Source organism: Mobula birostris, chromosome 32 (genome assembly GCF_030028105.1).
Source record: "Mobula birostris isolate sMobBir1 chromosome 32, sMobBir1.hap1, whole genome shotgun sequence".
NCBI classification, from domain to species: Eukaryota; Metazoa; Chordata; class Chondrichthyes; order Myliobatiformes; family Myliobatidae; genus Mobula; species Mobula birostris.
This window is the reverse complement of record NC_092401.1, coordinates 21467384-21481595: the sequence shown is the minus strand read 5'-3', so window position 1 is coordinate 21481595 and position 14212 is coordinate 21467384.

The window sequence follows — 14212 nt, the reverse complement described above, 5'->3', positions numbered from 1 at the left end:
GGAAACTTGGTTGAAACCAACTTTAGACTTTGTGGTATATGGGTATACAATGATAAGGAAAGATAGAAATCTAGGGGGAGGAGGGGGTTGTGCTATGTTAATCAAGCAAGGTATACCATATAGTGTACTGGAAAAAGGAGATGATCAGGAATACATAGCGGTGGAAGTGTGGGAGAGAGGGGAGGGAGTGGTTATAATTAACTACTACAATCCATGTAAAAAGTTGGATTTGGACAGCCTATTAAAGATACAAGGACAAAACAGACATAAAGTAGTGTGGTGTGCAGATTTCAATGCTCATAGCACAATATGGGGGGATCAGATTACAGATCCAAATGGAAAGGTAATTGAAGATTTGATGGAAGAAAGGGATTTGGTGTGTATGAATGATGGTAGCGGCACAAGGATAGATATAACAACAGGAACTGAGTCAGTGTTAGATATTACGTTAGTGTCTAATACCTTGGCTGGCATTAGTAACTGGGGAGTTTGGACTGCTTCAACAGTAGGCAGTGATCACTGCCCAGTTTTGTGTTCAGTGGGTGAAAGAGTTGAAGTAAGACCAGGTGGCGGAACCCCAAAGTGGGTGTTTGAAAAAGCTGATTGGGGTAAGTTCCAGATGTTGAGTGAAGAAGGGTTGACAAAGATTGATATTTCTAGAAATGTAGATGAATTAAACAGTCAGGTGACTTCAGCAATTATCATGGCAGCAGAAGGATCTATACCTAGGAGTAAAAATAGGATGAATAGAAAACTGGTACCATGGTGGACAGAGGAATGTTGTCAGGCTGTAAAAACAGAAATAGAGCATTCAGGCTAGTTAAAAGAACCCATAATATGCAGCATTTGGTTCAATAGAAGAAAGCACAGGCAGTGGTGAGAAGAACTATACGCCAAGCTAAAAGGGCAAGTTGGAGGAGTTTTTGCGACAAGGTAGGAAGAACAACATCTGTGGGAGAGATATGGGGAATGATTAAGAGGATGGGAGGAGATAGAAGGGAATGGGAATATCCAGTAATGATATCTGAGGAGGAAACTGCAGTCTCCAGTAGGGATAAGGCTGAGGTCATGGCCAAGTCACTTGTACTGATACACAGTTCAGAAAATTTGTCTGAAGAAGGGAGAAGAAGAAGGGAAAGAATAATAAGCCAACACCCAGGTGTGTTAAGCAGGAGGGAAGGAACAGATGATATAATTGATGATCCATTTACATTAGCAGAAATGGTGAGAGCAATAAAGAGATCGAGACCAACCTCCCCAGGGAAAGATCTGATATGAACTGTGATGCTAAAAAATCTAGGAGAAGGAGCGCTCTTGAAGTTGCTGCATTTTTATAACAGAGTGTGGGAGGAGGGAAGATTACCAAGTGCATGGAAAGAAGCAGTAGTAATTCCAATAAGGAAGCCTGGCAAGGATCTGTCAAAACCCACTAGCTACAGACCAATTGCATTAACATCAAGTATATGTAAGATAATGGAAAGGATGATAACAGAAAGGTTATCATATGAGCTTGAGAAAAGGGGAATGCTGGCAAGTTATCAGAGTGGTTTTAGAAAGGGAAGGAATTCCATGGACTCAGTGATTATGTTAGAGACTGAAATAAGGAAGGCCCAGGCAAATAGAGAGTCAGTAGTGGCCGTGTTCTTTGACATTGAAAAAGCCTATGATATGATGTGGAAGGAAGGATTATTAATTAAACTGCACAAGATGGGGGTTGGTGGGAGAGTTTTTAATTGGATTAAAGATTTTTTGTTTGGTAGAAAAATTCAAGTTCAGATTGGATCAGAATTATCAAAACAGTACATAGTGGAAAATGGCACACCTCAAGGTAGTGTGATTAGCCCGTTACTTTTCATCATTATGATCAATGATGTCTTCACAAAGGTACCAGTGGATATAGGTAGGTCACTGTTTGCGGATGATGGGGCCTTGTGGAAAAGAGGCAGGAACATGGACCATATAATCAGGAAACTACAAGAAGCAATTGATGAAGTGGTGGAGTGGGGTTATGATTGGGGATGTAGATTTTCAGTAGACAAAACTCAATCTGTATTTTTTACCAGGAAAAGGGTTGAGGTAGGGAAGAAGTTAAGGATGTATGGGGTTGAATTAGAAAGGGTTGCATCATTTAAATTTCTGGGAGTTATATTTGATTCACGATTAACATGGGCAGACCATATCAGGAAAGTTGAGGAGAAATGTAAAAAAGTAATAAATGTGATGAGATGTTTGACTGGTAGGGAATGGGGAGCAAGTTGTTCAGCTTTGAAGAGAATGTATGTGGCTTTAGTAAGATCTGTATTGGATTATGGAAATATAGTATGTGGATCAGCAGCTAGGTCTCTTATAAGGAAACTGGATGTGATTCAGGCTCAGGCCTTGAGAGTGTGCAGTGGGGCTTTTAAAACGTCACCAGTGTCAGCCCTACAGGTAGAAATGGGAATAATGCCTTTGGAACTAAGAAGGATGCAACTGATGGCAAACTACTGGGCTAACTTGCAGGGGCACAATGATTGTCACTCTACTAAAGGAGTGTTGCAGGAGTGCTGGGAAAATGGGAGGTTTCAGAGGGATACCTTTAGTCGGGTAGGGAATGATATCGCGAAAGAATGTGGAGTATTTGATCTGAGGATAAGTCCTTCAGTAGTTTATCCGGTTGTAGCTCCATGGAAGCTTGTATGGCCTGACATAGACTGGCATTTGTTAGAGGTAAAAAGGAAAGAAAGATATAAAACAGATTTGGTAAATGCACTTAACTGTCATGTGATGGAAAAGTATAGTGATTATACTCACATTTATACGGATGGTGCGAAGGAACCTGCAACAGGAGTGACAGGGTTTGGGGTGGTCATACCAGCAAAAGAAATTGGAATCAGCAGAAGAACATCTAATAAGTTAGGAGTGTTTACAGTGGAGATGCTGGCAGTGTTGGTTGTGTTGCAATGGGTGCAGAAAGCCAGACAAGTCAAAGCATTGATATGTTCAGATTCATCCTCAGTTCTAGCAAGTTTAAGGTCTTTTCACACAAACAGTCGGCAAGATGTACTTTATGAAGTCCTTCAGTTAGTTACAAGAATTGCAGATCAGGGAGGTCAGGTAAAATTTCTATGGGTTCCAGCACATGTAGGGGTGAAGGGGAATGAGAGGGTGGATGAGTTGGCAAAGAGGACATTAAAGAAAGAAAATGTGGAAATGCACATTAGTATCAGTAAAGCAGAGGTTAAGTGTGTAATCTGGGAAAAAGTCAACCGAATGTGGCAAGAAAGATGGGACAGGGAGGGGAAAGGGAGGCATTTATATCAAATACAAAAGAGTGTTGCAGTTACTAAGGTAGGTAATGGAAACAGGAGAGAGGAAATTGTGTGGACTAGGTTAAGGCTGGGGCATTGTGCATTAAACAAAACATTGAAAATGATAGGGAAACACCAGACAGGATTGTGTGAGGAATGTCAGGAAGAGGAGTCAGTAGAACATGTAGTTTTGTGTTGCAGGAAGTATGGAATACAGAGAGAGATGATGAGAAATAAATTAAGGGAGTTGGGGATGCAGGAATTCACATTAAAAGGGTTGCTGGGCATGGGTGAGAGTATTTTTAGCGTTTTTAAGGGGTATAGGGTTTTTTTTATAGAATATGACGAATAAACAGGAATAGGATACTAGGATGGTCAAAGATGGGAGGGTGAAGTGTAGGTTTGTGTGTGTGTGTGTGTGTGTGTGCGTGTGTGTGAGATTGGGTGAAGGGATTTAGAATGTATGTCTAGTGCACATTCTGGAGCAGAGGGTGGTGGTAATGCACCATTAAGCTGGATGCCAACCGCCGTAAAACAAGATACAGACAGGCAGACAGGCTCAGTCTTTGCAAGCAAGGATGGGTCGTGGCTCACCCCTTTGTGCCAAAATTCGTGAGAGAATTGTTAGTCAGTTCAAAAGGAACATTTCTCAATGCAAGATTGCAGAGAATTTAGGTCTTTCAACATCTACAGTACGTAATATTGTGAAAAGATCCAGAGAGTTCAGAGACATCTCAGTGCGTAAAGGGCAAGGTCAGAAACCACTGTTGAATGCGCGTGATTCCTCAGGCGGCACTGCCAAAGAAACAGTCATGCTACTGTGACAATTATAGCCACCTGGGCTCGGGAGTACTTCGGAAAACCATTGTCACTCAACACAGTCCGTCGCTGCATCCAGAAATGCAACTTGAAACTGTATTATGCAAGGAGGAAGCCATACATCAACTCTATACAGAAACGCCGCTGAGTTCTCTGGGCCCGAGCTCATCTCAGATGGACCGAAAGACTGTGGAACCGTGTGCTGTGGTCAGATGAGTCCACATTTCAGCTAGTTTTCGGAAAAAATGGGCGTCGAGTTCTCCGTGCCAAAGATGAAAACGACCATCCAGATTGTTATCAGCGAAAGGTGCAAAAGCCAGCATCTGTGATGGTATGGGGGTGCATCAGTGCCCACGGCATGGGTGAGTTGCATGTATGTGAAGGTACCATTGACTCTGAGGCATATATTAGGATTTTAGAGAGACATATGTTGCCATCAAGGCGACGTCTCTTCCCGGGACGTCCATGCTTATTTCAGCAGGACAAAGCCAGACCACATTCTGCACGGGCTACAACAACATGGCTTTGTAGACACAGAGTGTGTGTGCTTGACTGGCCTGCTGCCAGTCCAGATCTATCTCCTATTGAAAATGTATGGCACATCATGAAGAGGAGAATCAGACAACGGAGACCACAGGCTGTTGAGCAGCTGAAGTCTTATATCAAGCAAGAATGGACAAAATTTCCAATTGCAAATCCACTACAATTAGTATCCTCAGTTCTAAAATGATTAAAAAGTGTTATTAAAAGGAAAGGTGATGTAACACAATGGTAAACATTCCTCTGTCCCAACTTTTGTTGAGTGTGTTGCAGCCATTAAATTCTAAATTTGTGTATGTTTACAAAATACAATTAAGTTGGTCAGTAGAACTATTGAAAATCTTTTCTTTGTACTTTTGTCAGTTAAATAAAGGTTCACGTGAATTAAAATATCACAGATTTTTGTTTTTATTGCATTTTGGAAAATATCCCAACTTTTCTGGAAATGGGGTTTGTACTTTCCAGCACTTGTTTGAAATATATCAGGGGACTAAATTTACAGCCCTCTGCAGCTCTTTTTGTCCTGTGCAGTAGCCACCCCACCACCCCCATATCAGACAGTGATGCAGCCTTTCAGAATGCTCTTCATGGGACATTTACAGAAATTTTTGAGTGTTTTTGTTAATATACCAAATCTATTCAATTTCAGTTATTTCTGAGGTATCAGCTGAAATAAAAGATGTTTAACTTTAATGTCCTTCGATCTACAGTTTATTTCTAGGAATTTACATGATTGTTCAGATATATGGCAGATCGGAAAACAGTCAGACTAAAGTCAGCCGATTGGTGTTAATGATCAGCATTGCATTTTAACATTTTCTCAGGGGAGTAAATAGAATCAGAATCAGGTTTATTATCACTGGCATGTGTCATGAAATTTGTTAACTTAGCAGCAGCAGTTCAATGCAATACGTAATATACAAGAATAAATCAATCAATCAATTACAGTATATGTATATTGACTAGATTAAAAATCATGCAAAAAACAGAAATAATATATTTAAAAAGTGAGGTAGTGTTCACGGGTTCAATGTCCATTTTGGAATCAGATGGCAGAGGGGAAGAAGCTGTTCCTGAATCGCTGAGTGTGTGCCTTCAGGCTTCTGTACCTCCTACCTGATTGTAACAATGAGAAAAGGGCATGCCCTGGGTGCTGGAGGTCCTTAATAATGGACGCAGCCTTTCTGAGACACCGCTCCTTGAAGATGTCCTGGGTACTTTGTAGGCTAGTACCCCAGATGGAGCTGACTAAATTTACAACCTTCTGCAGCTTCTTCCTGTGCAATAGCCCCCCCCCCCCCCATACCAGACAGTGATGCAGCCTGTCAGAATGCTCTTTATGGTACATCTAGAGAAATCTTTGAGTGGTTTTGTTGATATACCAAATCTCTTCAAACTAATGAAGTATGGTCGCTGTCTTGCCTTCTTTATAACTGCATCAATATGTTGGGACCAGGTTAGGTCCTCAGAGATCTTGACACCCAGGAACTTGAAACTGCTCACTCTCTCCACTTCTGATCCCTCTATGTGGATTGATATGTGTTCCTTTGTCTTACCCTTCCTGAAGTTCACAATCAGCTCTTTAGTCTTACTGACGTTGAGTGCCAGGTTGTTGTTGCGACACCACATCACTAGTTGGCATATCTCGCTCCTGTGAACCCTCTCGTTTCCATCTGAGATTCCACCAACAATGGTTGTATCATCAGCAAATATATAGATGGTATTTGAGCTATGCCTAGCCACACAGTCATGGGTATAGAGAGAGAGTAGAACAGTGGGCACACACCCCTGAGGTGCACCAGTGTTGATCGTCAGTGAGGAGGAGATATTATCACCAGTCTGCACAGATTGTGGTCTTCCGGTTAGGAAGTTGAGGATCCAAATGCAGAGAGAGGTGCAGAGGCCCAGGTTCTGTAACTTCTCAATCAGGATTGTGCGAATGATGCTATTAAATGCTGAGCTATAGTCAATGAACAGCATCGTGACATTGGTGTTTGTATTGTCCAGGTGGTCTAATGCTATGTGAAGAGCCATTGAGACTGCGTCTGCCGTTGACCTATTGTGGCGATAGGCAAATTGCAGTGGGTTCAGGTCCTTGCTGAGGCAGGAGTTCAGTCTAGTCACGACAAATCTCTCAAAGCATTTCATCCTTGTATAAGTGAGTGCTAGTGGGTGATAGTTATTAAGGCAGCTCACATTATTCTTCTTAGGCACTGGTATAGTAACATAGAAAACTTACAGCACAATACAGGCCCTTTGGCCCACAAAGCTGTGCCAAACATGTCTTTACCTTAGAAATTACCTAGGGTTAACCATAGCCCTCTATTTTTCTAAGCTCCATATACCTGTCCAGGAGTCTCTTAAAAGACCCTATCGTATCCGCCTCCACCACCGTGGCCGGCAGCCCACTCCATGCTCTCACCACTCTCTGCGTAAAAAAACTTACCCCTGACATGTCCTCTGTACCTACTTCTAAGCACCTTAAAACTGTGCCCTCTCGTGCTAGCCATTTGAGCCCAGGGGAAAAGCCTGATTATCCACATGATCAATGCCTCTCATCATCTTGTACACCTCTATCATGTCACTTCTCATTCTCCGTCGCTCCAAGGAGAGAGGGCCGAGTTCACTCAACCTATCATAAGGCATGCTCCCCAAACCAGGCAACATCCTTGAAAATCTCCTCTGCACCCTTTCTGTGGTTTCCACATCCGTCCTGTAGTTAGGCAACCAGAAATGAGCACAGTACTCCAAGTGGGGTCTGACCAAGGTCCTATATAGCTGCAACATTACCTCTCAGCTCCTAAACTCAATCCCACGATTGATGAAGGCCAATGCACCGTATACCTTCTTAACCACAGAGTTAACCTGCGCAGTGGCTTTGATAGTCCTATGGACTCGGACCCCAAGATCTCTCTGATCCTCCACGCTACCAAGAGTCTTACCATTAATACTATATTCTGCCATCATACTTGACTTACCAAAATGAACCAGCTCACACTTATCTGGGTTGAACTCCATCTGCCAGTCCTCAGCTCATTTTTGTATCCTATCAATGTCCTGCTGTAACCTCTGACAGCCCTCCATACTATCCACAACACCCCCAACCTTTGTGTCATCAGCAAATTTACTAACCCATCCCTCCACTTCCTCATCCAGGTCATTTATAAAAATCACGAAGAATAGGGATCCCAGAACAGATCCCATGCCTCCTTACTTTCTCAATAAGCCTTGCATGGGGTACCTTATCAAATGCCTTGCTGAAATCCATATACACTACACCTACTGCTCTACCTTCATCAATGTGTTTAGTCATATCCTCAAAAAATTCAATCAGGCTCATAAGGCATGACCATGCTGACTATTCCTAATCATATTATGCCTCTCCAAATGTTCATAAATCCTGCCTCTCAGGATCTTCTCCATCAACTAACCAACCATGGAAGTAAGACTCACTGGTCCATAATTTCCTGGGCTATCTCTACTCCCTTTCTTGAATAAGAGAACAACATCCGCAACCCTCTAGTCCTCCGGAACCTTTCTTGTCCCCATTGATGATGCAAAGGTCATTGCCAGAGGCTCAGCAATGTCCTCTCTTGCCTCCCACAGTAGGCTGGGGTCCATCTCTTCTGGTCCCGTGACTTATCCAACTTGATGCTTTCCAAACGTTCCAGCACATCCTCTTCCTTAATATCTACATGCTCAAACTTTTCAGTCCACTGTAAGTCATACCTACAATCGCCAAAATCCTTTTCCGTAGTGAATACTGAAGCACTCTTTAAGTACCTCTGCCATCTCCTCCGGTTCCATACACACTTTTCCACTGTCACATTTGATTGGGCCTATTCTCTCACATCTTATCCTCTTGCTCTTCACATACTCGTAGAATGCCTTGGGGTTTTTACTTACTCCCACCCACCAAGCCTTCTCATGGCCCTTTCTGGCTCTCCTAATTTCATTCTTAAGCTCCTTCCTGCTAACCTTATAATCTTCTAGATCTCTATCATGACCTAGTTTTTTGAACCTTTCGTAAGCTCTTCTTTTCTTGACTAGATTTACAACAGCCTTCGTACATCATGGTTCCTGTACCCTACCATCCTTTCCCTGTCTCATTGGAATGTACCTATGCAAATATCCCCTGAACATTTGCCACATTTCTTCTGTAGTTTTCCCTGAGAACATCTGTTTCCAATTTATGCTTCCAAGTTCCTGCCTGATAGCCTTATATTTCCCCTTACTCCAATTAAACACTTTCCTAACTTGTCTGTTCCTATCCATCTCCAATGCTATGGTAAAGGAGATAATTGTTACCTTTTTGAAGCAAGTGGGAGCTTGCTGCTTGTAGCAGTGAGAGGTTGAAAATGTCCTTGAATACTCCCTCCAGCTGGTTGGCACAAGTTTTCTGAGCCTTACCAGGTACTCTGTCGTGGCCTTCCGCCTTGCTAGGGTTCAACCTCTTTAACGACAGTCATTGGCCTCTGAGACAGAGACCACAGGGTCACTGGGTGCAACAGGGATCTTCACAGCTGTAGTTATATTCTCCCTTTCAAAGCGGGCATATTCTGGTAGTGAAGCATCGCTGCCATTCATACTATTGGGTTCACTTTGTAGGAAGTAATATCTTGCAAACCCTGCCAGAATTGTCATACATCTGATGTTGCCTCCAATCTTATTCAAAATTGTCTCTTTGCCCTTGAAATAGCCCTCAGCAAGTCATACCTGGTTTTCTGGTACAGACCTGGGTCACCAGACTTGAATGCCAGAGCAGACGACGTACCTCCTGGTTCATATGCAGTTTTTGGTTTGGGAATGTACAGCAATAGCTATGTTTAAGTGATTAATTCCATCTTGAAAATTAGTGCATGTTTAAAGCATTTGCTATTTTGATTATTTTTAACTGATTTCACAACCTGTGAACTCACCTTCAAGGACTCTACAACTCATGTTCTCAATATTATTTATTTACATTTGTTTTTCTATATTTGCCCATTTGTCTTCAGTTGCACATTGGTTATCAGTCCATCTTTCTTTGTGTGTAGATTTTTATTGATTCTATTGTGTTTCTTTGTATCTACTGTGCATGCCTACAAGAAAATGAATCTCAGGGTAGTTAGTATATGGTGACCTTATACATTGATAATAAATTTCTTTGAACTTTGAACGTATATTTCAAGAAAAAGCTTCTGATTGCTATATCATTTGTACTGAGTACTTTTCATCTGCACCACCTGATTGAACATACTTTTTCATCTTCTGAAGTTACCTTCTTATTGCCGCAGTCCTTCAGGACAGGAAGACTTGCTTCCACTCAGGTTGTATGGTGGCTCATGAGGCAAGTGTGGGTAACCATAGATGGGCAAACTAGTGGGTGGTTTGAGAGCAATGGCATTCCTCCTGGGCTTTCAAGCTTCCCAATACCACCCTGAATGCTTCTTCTCCGCGTTAAGCAATCACAGGGCCTTTAGCTTCCACAGTTCAGTAGGGATGTTTCACTTCTTCAGTGAAGCTTTGAGGACATCCTTGAATATTATTCTCTGCCAACCTGGTAATCCCCTTCTGCATCAGACCATGAAATGGAGTGATTTATTATGGACAACCATTGCCAAACCTGGCCAATAAGAGATGGTAGATAGTAGGTAAGATACTTCAACAGAAATAAGCTGAAAATGTTTCTTTATAAAAGTATTTGTTTGGAAAACCTTTTTAAAGACCAGCTAACCTTTTGTTTAAAAAAAATAGGCCAGAGTCTATTTTCGAGAGAAAATCACCAGATGCAGGAAATCAGTCTTGATGAAGGGTCTTGACCTGAAATGTCAACTTTTCCAAAGATGCTGCCTGGTCTGTTTCTACAACATGTATGTGATTTACTACAGAGACGATTTTACTTCTTTTAAGCTTTCAGCAAATAAATGCAATGGAAGGAAATAAAGCAACCAATCACAATACTGCCCGGATTATTGTTTTATTGGTTAAATTGCACATTTCGGACCTGGAAGATAGCACCTTACAGACCTTTTAATCAACATATTAAGCCACCCTGAAATGCCCTGATTGGTTGCAGTTGGCGCACATTCAGCATAGTGCAGTGTCAGAATACAACACAACTACTAAAGTTCCCAGGAATGTACCAATCAGAATAGAAATGCAAGAAACTGCCGATGCTTGATTAGAAAACAAATTGCTGAGGATCTCAGCGGGCCAGGCAGCATCTATGGAAGTCGAGATCCTTCATCTAGTATTTTGTTTTCTTTTGCTTTAGGTAGCCGCTGCCCTCACGCTAACTGTAAAATATAACTCCATTAGGTTTGTCCTGGTTTTCCTCGATTACTTCATGCGTGCAAAGAAGCTCTAGAAAAATTAAAAGAGACAAGTCACTTACTGACACTATTTCTATAGTGTAGCTGGGTGTTTATAAAAACTGCAGTCTCTTCCCTAAAGTTACTTCAATGAATTGACGAGAGAACAGCCATATGAGATAATGTCACCGCACGCTCTCTCAAGTCGTCGAAGCTTCCAGCAACCCGCCAGATTTTTCAAACGGTGCCTCATCAACGGTTGGGAAAGATTAAACTGAGCCTGCGCCTCGCCTTCTATTTGAACGCCCAACGGCATCCCCACCCAGCTGATTGGACCACGCTGCCGTCAATCACAGGAGCGGGCGGTGCGTAATCCCGACGACAGCAAAGTGGGTTCGGAGCGAGGCAAAATTAAAACGAGAAAACGTTCACATTGGCTTGGTTTATATGTTGGGGAAAATAAATTAATAGAGCTAATACCCGCACAACTTGCAATGAGTCTACAGATTTTGTAATTCCTCACTAAACGTTAGAGGCAGGTAGATGAATACATACTTAACAATTTGCATTTATGTAGCACAGATGCGGCAAAGTGTACCTACCAAATGCATATTAATAAAAAACATATCTACGTAGGTCATTGGGGAAAATAACGAAATCTTGTTCCAAAGGGATGGTTTGGAAGGCATGTAAGGGAGGAGAAGCAGAGATGTAGGATAATTTATAAAACGGTTAGGGTAGAAGGAGGAATCTCGTTATTTTAGCAACACGCACAAGTTCATGCTCCGTGGCCTGCCGAATTCTTCCGGTTTTTTGTGTGTTGCTCGAATTTCCAGCATCTGCGGATTTTTTCTTGTTTGTGATCTCGAAATCTTAAGAGTTTTGCTGCTGAAAACATAGTGACCAATTCTAGACTGATTCAAGCAGGAACGATCAAAAGGCCAACCCAGAGATTACAGCGTTAGGGATTGAGAAGACCATGGTAGAATCTGAAAATACGAGAATTTTTCTTATTGAAGTGTCAGTCAGTTAGCAACAGAGACAAAACCAAGAATTTAAATGTGGCCATTTTTGGTGAGGAACATGAATACACCCTGAAAATGCTTAATAATTAATAGTGGTTATAGGTAAATGAGACAATGAGTCAGGATATAAACTGCAAGGTTCTGAATGGTCAAGATTATTGAGTCCTGGATTATTGGCGAGCAGTATTTTGGAACGGAGAAAGTTAGACCAACAAAGGCAGAAATAAGAAGTTCAGCAGCAAATGAAACTAGGTACAGTTAGTTATCACCACAGAGAGAAAAATAACCACACCTCCATGACATAGATGTATTAGTCAATGTCCATCTTTGACAAAAGTAGTGAAGCATTCAGTTCAATTCAAGATAGATGTCTGGGAGAAGGATGGAATGCAAGTTGTGGTGCCCATCAAAGACAATGGCTTCTTTATTCTTGATAGTACCGTGTAATACCACAGTGATGACTGAGACACAATCCCTGGTTATTAAAGGGAAAGAAAACAGATGTATTTATTGAATACATCTTACAAAATGATTAATAAAGTTGATGCTGGTAATCCAAGGAGGGTCCTCAATAGTGATGGCTAATTCGAAGCCCCAGCTATCCATCATGATTAATTACTGAAGAAGATTTGGAGCTCATTTTGTGCTTTAGGAGATAATACAAAGGACAATTACTTATAGAAAAATATAAAGGGCAGAAAAGATTTATTTTGAACAATATGATGGAAAAGGGAACAGATGGATTACTGGTCTTGATCATACAATATAATGTAGCAAAGACACAACCTCTCTCAATTCCTGACCGTCCTAGATAGGCACATGGATGAAAGAAACACTGAGGGCTGAGGAGGGAAGGATTAGATTGGTCTCGGAATAGGTTAAATGGTGGGCTGAAGGGACAGCAGTGTTCAGTGGTGTTTGCCAAGGTACCTTCAATGGAAGCAAACCAGCAGGTAGTAGTAAAGCACACAGTAGAGGCCCTTGTCATTTTTGGTGATACAAGTCATGGATTAGAGCAGCTTTTATTTCTGACATACATTTTCAAGTTCAAGAAAGATTTCACAACAGCTATGATTTCAGAACAGAATTTATAACCTTTTGCATGAAATTGAGAAGCATTTGGCCCATGATGCTGTGCCAACAATACTGTACAGCACAGTGCAGGCCCGTTGGCCCATGATGTTGTGCCAACCTTTTAACCTACCATCCTTCCCATATAATCCTCCATTTTTCTTTCATCTATGTTCCTGTCTAGGAGGCTCTTAAATGTCCCTAGAATTCTTGCAGCTTGGATGCGTAGATGACAATTTTTCCTCATTTTTTACTCCCCAGAATGTATTCATCCACAATAGTAGCTTTCTGCCTTATGAGAATAGGTTGAGTGAACTCGGCCTTTTCTCAGAGTGATGGAGGATGAAAGGTGACCTGATAGAGGTGTATGAGATAATGAGATTCATTGATCCTGTTGATAGTCAGAGGCTTTTCCCTAGGGTTAAAATGGCTAGCATGAAAGGGCACAATTTTAAGGTGCTTGGAAGTAAGTACAGAGGAGATGTCAGGGGTAAGTTTTTTTTACACAGAGAGTGGTGAGTGGGTGGAATGGGCTGCCGGTGGCAGTGGTGGAGGCGGAAACGATAGGGTCTTTTAAGAGACTCCTGGATGGCTATATGGAGCTTAGAAAAATTGGGGGCTAATGGTAAACCTAGGTAATTTCAAAGGTAAGGACATGTTCGGCACAGCTTTGTGGGCCAAAGGGCCTGTATTGTGCTGTATGTTGTCTATGTTTCTATCTGGTTCAATTCCACTGGTGTCTGCAGTTTTTAGTTCTCTCCACGACCATAAGGGTTTCCTCCAGGTGCTCCAGTTTTTTCATGGAACAATGGCAAGAGTTGAGGGCCATCACTAGCACATCCCCAGACTGTGCTGGTCCTTGATGCAAATGATGTATTTCACTGTTTGCTGAGATGTACATGTGACAAATAAAGCTAATCACTCTAATCTTTAATCTTTTCAAGAAGTTACTCCCAGCAATTATGGCAATTTTTAATTGCGTACTTCACTGTATAATACAAACTTTTCCAGTCTAATTAGAGATAAACACCATGTCCAAAATTCTCTACTGTACATCTGCAGCATTAAAAACACATGGTAATTTAGTATCAATCATTTAACTAGATTATGCTCTTAGTTCTTGAAAAAACTCAAATAAATGAAATAAAGAGAAAAAGGAATGGTAAACATACTT